At 31.3% G+C, this 6,550-nt stretch overlaps 1 non-coding gene across 1 annotated transcript; it reads left to right on the plus strand.

Moving 5' to 3' along the window:
• The first annotated feature begins 3,731 nt into the window (after positions 1-3,731).
• Positions 3,732-5,479, plus strand: LOC106422253. The gene is made up of 3 exons (XR_007320884.1): positions 3,732-3,866; positions 4,116-4,384; positions 4,907-5,479. It is a non-coding gene; the product is annotated as an uncharacterized LOC106422253 (transcript).
• The last annotated feature ends 1,071 nt before the right edge of the window (positions 5,480-6,550 follow it).

Genomic DNA, 6,550 nt, shown 5'->3' on the forward strand with positions numbered 1-6,550 from the left:
ATAGGAGAGATCCATAGTAATTTATCATGTCTTCAACAGTCAGTAGTGCTAACTGATAATATATATATATATATATATATATACACATATATATATATTTTCGTATAGAAGCAATAGTGTAAATATGCATGAAATTACACATTTATAAATATTTTTTATTTTACATTATAATGTGACAGTTGGTGATATTAATTTATTATTTACATGTATTTTGTATTTTAAACATTTTTAGTTCTTGGTAACAAATAATTAGGTATTGGATGCTATTTTACGATAAATCCCATAAATTAAAAACATTTTTAATTCACTTAATTTTTTTATGATAAAATGTTTCACATTATTTTAAAATATTTAAAAGTATATCATATTTGATTAGTTAAACTTTTACTATTTTGTAATATAACATTTGTTTTTCTAGTATGAAGTTTTTTTAAATAAAAGGAATATTCATGTTCTAAATATTTTATTAATTGAAAGATTGACATATTTTCCGTTTATGTGATAGTATATATGAAAATCATATTCTGGTTGCTCATTTTCTATATTCATTTTCCGAATATTTAATTTTTTAATCTAATATATGGACTCAAGAGTCAAAATATAGATTGTACTCAAAAGATTTGATATTTTTTAGTTAATATGATAGCAATAAATTAGGGATACATTAAGTTAAGTAAGTTTGAATTTCATTATGGGCAATTCTCTCAAATAACCCTTTTTAAATTTTTGTCAGAAAATAGCCCCCAAGAAAATGACCAAAATAGCCCTTTTTATTTTGAAAATTTTAATATTTATTTTTTATTTTTTAAAATTTGAAACATTATCCCCAAACCCAATCCCTTAACTCTAAACCCTAAGTCTAGATTAGTTAAACCTAGGTAAAATACATTTTTACGTTTTAATAAAACTTATTTTGGTCATTTCTATATTGAAGGCTATTTTTGTGATGAAAATTTCTCTTTCATTATTGATATTATGAATATTTTAAAAATCTAATTAAGATAGAGTGCATCCAAAATCGTAATTAATATGCATAATGTATATGTCAAACCATTTCTAATTTACGTAAATTGTAATCAATTTTCAAAAAGTGTGTTATTATAAGAATATTTTGGATAGTAATAGGCATTCAGGTTTGGTTAGGGTTTATTTGGGTTTTGGGTTTTCGGAATTAAATATTTCACCGCCATTCGGGTATTTATAAACTTTTGTTCGGGTTCAGTTTGGATCTTTGTGGATTTGATTTGGATTCGAATATCTCGTTTAAATTATTTAAAAGAATTAAAATTCATATATACTTTAAACTTCAAAATGTAAAAATAAAAATAATATATAACATATAAATTAAAAATTAAAAATACCTAACTTAACAGAAAAATTGGTTTGACTTGAATATTTGAATACAAAATCAATAGATATTTTAATTATTTTTGGTGTTTTGAGTATTGTTTAGCAATTTTAAATATTTAATTTTGATTATTTACATATATTTTCAAGTAGTTTAGAAAACATCAAAATATATTATATATTTTGGATATTTATGGATATTAAACCTAAAACTAATTAATATATTTCAATATATAAATCTTATTCAGATATATTCGAATACTCGAAATATTTTGGTTCAAGTCTGGTTCGGTTCTGATTCTTTAGATACCTATTTTTTATACTCGTTCAGATATTTAACCAATTCGGGTTTAGTACTATTTTTTCGGATCGAATTCAGTTACGTTTTTTGTATTCATGTTTTTTCCATCCCTAATTTTGGAAATCAATTTTTAAGATTTTGTGTATAGAAAAATCATTAAGTATGTTTAATATTAAGAAGGTGGTTATAAGTAAAAAACAATATTGTTTGTTATAACTACACGTGTATTTGAAAGAAGGTGTAGTATGTGCTGGTTTGTCGTAGGTTAAATGGAGTATTTGTTTAGGTACGTGCTGGTCTAATTTAATAAATTAGTTAGTCTACCAAACATGATGCTTTTGCGTTTTTTTAAGAGGAAATGATTGAATTAAGGAAAGTATAAAACTACGGTGTTTTGATCAGTGGCATATGATTGTAATTATTGATAAAAACTTAGGGTGAAGATTTATTTGTACTTCATTTTTAATAAATTAGATGTTTTCGCTGACTTGTCAATTTAACACGCCGTCAACAAATTTAACAGAAATATTTGACGTCGTTTATTGTTGGCGTTAAGTGAAACGACGTTGTTTTCAAATGATTTAAAATTAAAAATATTAAAAATTTGCATTTTTTTGTCAACGATTCTCGTGGCAATGACTTCATTTTTATTCACCACCAATGGTTTTGGCCGTTACAAATTATTAAAAGAATACAAATTTAATGCTACATCATCAATTTTAAATGGAGAATAACCAAATCTGTTAAATAAACAAGGACAATTCGGCCAAAAAAAACTTCGACTTTGCACGAATTGCCAAAAAAACATAAATTTTTGGGCTGACCAAAAAAATACCAAACTTTCATTGACTTTAGAATTAATTAACAATTGCCAAAAGAAACATAAACTTTTAGGCTGACAAAAAAACACCAAACTTTCATTGACTTTATAATTAATTAACAATGTTTTCGTTGACTTGTCAATTTAACACGCCGTCAACAAATTTAACAGAAATATTTGACGTCGTTTATTGTTGGCGTTAAGAGAAACGACGTCGTTTTCAAATGATGTAAAATTAAAAATATGTTTACCCCTGGATTCGAACCCAGGTTGGTTGGTCAAATGACAAGATATTTTACCACTAGGCTACTAGCACTTTCAATGTATTTACTAACATGTTTACTTTTATTTGGTACCTATTAAATATAAAAAATTCTCTAAAAACTTAATAAGATCTTTAAAATTCCAAAAAAATTTAAAAAATAAAGAAGATTTTTATAAAATTAATTTAGAAATTAAAATTAAAAATAAAATTTTATTTTTTCTTTTTAAAAAATAAAAACTCTTCCAAAATTTTTACATATTCTAATTTCAAATCATGTAAACGACGTCGTTTCACTAAACGCCAACAATAAACGACGACAAATATTTCTGTTAAATTTATTGACGGCGTGCTAAATTGGCAAGTCAGCGAAAACATTGTTAATTAATTTTAAAGCCAATGAAAGTTTGGTGTTTTTTTGGTCAGCCTAAAAGTTCATGTTTCTTTTGGCAATTCGTGCAAAGTTGAGGTTTTTTTTTTTTTCAAATTCTCAATAAACAAGTTATAAAGTAGAAGATAATTCTGATTAGTGGAGGACTGTTTGGTATTTTCTTCATTTTATTTATTCTCCACCAATAGTTTTGGAAGTTTGTCGAATTAGAGGATAAAGACTTTTTCGCCACTTAAATAAAACTATATCACAGGAAAAGATATTTTCCTTTCCTTAAGCATGTTCGTAGGACTCCGTGTCAATTGCGCGTTGCCACGACGTAGACATATTAATTTATCACACTTCTCCTTTTAGTTTTACATATTCTCATGTTAGCCCGTTTACTTTTGAAAGTTAATTTAACACCCAATTACAGCCACAATCAACCCAAAATAAACCAAACAAGAAAGATCTTTCTACGCATCACAACACTCATACTTGATCAAATGATTGTATTGAAGATTAACTTATGGATTTTGAGTTTAGACACGATTGAATCTGAAGACTAAAAGTGTTTCAATTTTATGATTAGGGACTAAGAAGACAATAAAAATACTATATAGAAGAAATACACTTATTCAAAAATGGTAACGCATTAAATTAATATCTTGACGCAGACGCGGCACGCCCATCCTTATATACGGACATAAGCGATCACCTTCTTCTGTTCCAATTCGTTCCGAAACAATCTTCTCAATTCCTTTCGGTAAATATTTTCTCAATCAATCGTACTCTTTATACATGATCGTTCGTATTTCAAAGTGCTCAATCGAATCGGATGACACACTGTATTTTTTGTTCGTTTATGTATGATCGAATCGAGTTTCTTCGTCGCTGAAATGATCTCTGCTTTTTGTATTTGGATCTATATCGTTCATAACAAGATAACATGTGATCCATAGAGAACCAAAAGTTATATGATCTTTGACCCTGATGGGTTTCAAACTCTTTGTAGGTTATTATAATCTGAGTTAAAAAGAAAATGGGGAGGAGGTAAAGACAAGCATCATGACGAGCAAGACAAAGGGTTTCATGGGTTCCCAGGAGGTGGACATCATTACCCACCCGCTGGATACCCTCCACAACAAGGGTATCCTCCAGCTGGGGGCTATCCACCAGCTGGTTACCCACCCGGTGCTTACCCTCCTGGACCTGGAGGTTATCCTCCTGCTCCGGGTCACGGTGGCTATCCTCCTGCAGGCTATCCTGCTCCTCACCACTCAGGTAAAAAAACAAACAGTATCCCTGTTGAAGTGCTCTCCTTTATTGTTTGTATCACGCTTTCCAAATGCTGTGTCAAGTTTGGAAGGCTTAATAATTGGTGAGATAGTTTATAAAATGTTGATGTTTGAATTGGCTACAGCAAAGGGTTGTCCTTGTAGTTTGCTAGATCATCGACCTGTCACGTTTGGATGGTATCAGGAACCATAGCTTATAGCTAGTATATGTTGCTGTTTTCTATGCAAACCTTGTAATTTGTTGTGTGTTTCAACCTGCTAGATGTTGCAATAATGGTAAAAGTATAGTAGTTTCTTATATGTTGCTAGTTTTTTTCATGCAAATTCTAAGTTTGGTGAGTTCAGTTGTGATAATTTTGAACCTTTTAACAGGTTTAGTTTATATTGACTGTGATTGTCATATGAACAAAGTTTATGGTCTTCTTCTCTTTGCATTTTGCTACTTTGCATGTTCTCCATTGTAAGTTTGTAACAAGTAACAACCTTTATTTTCGTTTTGTTTCATCAGGACACTCTAGTGGTGGACTCGGAGGTATGATCGCTGGTGCAGCTGGTGCAGCCGCAGCAGCCTATGGAACTCACCACGTTGGTCATGCATCACACAACCCTTACGGTCATGCAGGCCACGGAGGATTTGGCCACGGAGGATTTGGCCACGTTGGCCATGCCTCTCATGGGTATGGTGGTCATGGTCATGGCAAATTCAAGCACGGAAAGCATGGAGGCAAGCATGGAGGCAAGTTCAAGCATGGAAAGCATGGGAAACATGGTATGTTTGGAGGAGGAGGAGGCAAATTCAAGAAGTGGAAGTAATCTAAAGAAACCACCCTTTCATTCTCTCCTCCGGTAGTCTCATTTACCTGACCGATGTTTTCTAATAATCCCCTCCAAACACATTATATTTTAACTATATCGGTTTAGAGATTACTGGTTCAGAGGAAATAAATGGAGAGTGGTAGTATAATGTAAACAAACCTTATGGTATCTGCAGAAGAGGTTTCTTCAATCTCTTAATAGCAGATGCCCTGAAACTTATCTATAATTTGGTTTTATAATCGACATTTTGTGTTTTGTTTGGTTCTTTCTTTTATTCTAACGCTTTTAATGTTTGATGACTTGATATGTTGATGAAGTTTTCAAACTATACTATATGCCTACTGTAGATACTGATATTGTGTTGATCTTTTTACTTGGCCTTTTTCTAAAGTTTTGGTCGTCCTATGTTTCTATGAAGTCCAAAAGTCTTCAAAAATAAGCATGTCTTAACAAGTGTCTTCTTGTAGAAGATCTGCATATTCAAAGAAAACTCTCCTTTTCTGTATTTTGAGAAGATTAAAACGCTCGGTTTAAGTCCCTTCTAACTAAATTAATGTAATAAGATCGACTAGTTAGCCAATTGAAAATGATGTAATAGTAAACTCAAACCGGACCTGCACCAGGATCCCCTTAGCATTCATCATCTTCATCTTCCACTTCACGTATGCACTTCGGGACCAAGCTGACGATCTGAAGGATGTAGTAGCCAACTGAATGTCAATATATTTCTCCAAACACAATCCACAAGATGCTACTGTGTGAATCTAAATAAATACAAAGAAGTTTTACGCAAAAGCTATACCTTCAAATCTTTATTATAGTCATTTCCGACGGCTGTGTCTTGCTTGTCATCAGAAAGTTTTACTGCTCCTTTTGAGACATCATCAGCTTTTGCTTCCACTCCTGTCTCATCTCTCCCTTTTGTTCCTCAAGTCAGATTCATTCTCATCCATGGAGGCAGCTGTTTCATACTAGAATCTCCACCTTCCAATTTGACATTTTCTTTTCTGTCACCAAGGGCAACCTCAACCTAACAATATGTATGTTTTAAGAGATCAAACTATAACCACAATGAAATAGGATGCAGGGAAAACTTGACAACATGCTAACTTGTTCCTTGTTAGTTGTTAGGGTTCTACTAAGCTTTTTTTTTTTTTTCCTGTAAAAGACTAAGCTTTTCTTGCACAACATATATATTGATTTATGTGGAATAACAAAAAAAAAAAACTTCTACTTGAGCTGCTTAGTTCTTGGAACAGATTCTTCCATTTCAGCACCCACTACAAGAAAACAGGGGGATTCTGATGGCCGAAATCGTCAGAAATTCGTCGGAATA

Source organism: Brassica napus, chromosome C3 (assembly GCF_020379485.1).
Source record: "Brassica napus cultivar Da-Ae chromosome C3, Da-Ae, whole genome shotgun sequence".
In the NCBI taxonomy this organism is placed as follows: Eukaryota; Viridiplantae; Streptophyta; class Magnoliopsida; order Brassicales; family Brassicaceae; genus Brassica; species Brassica napus.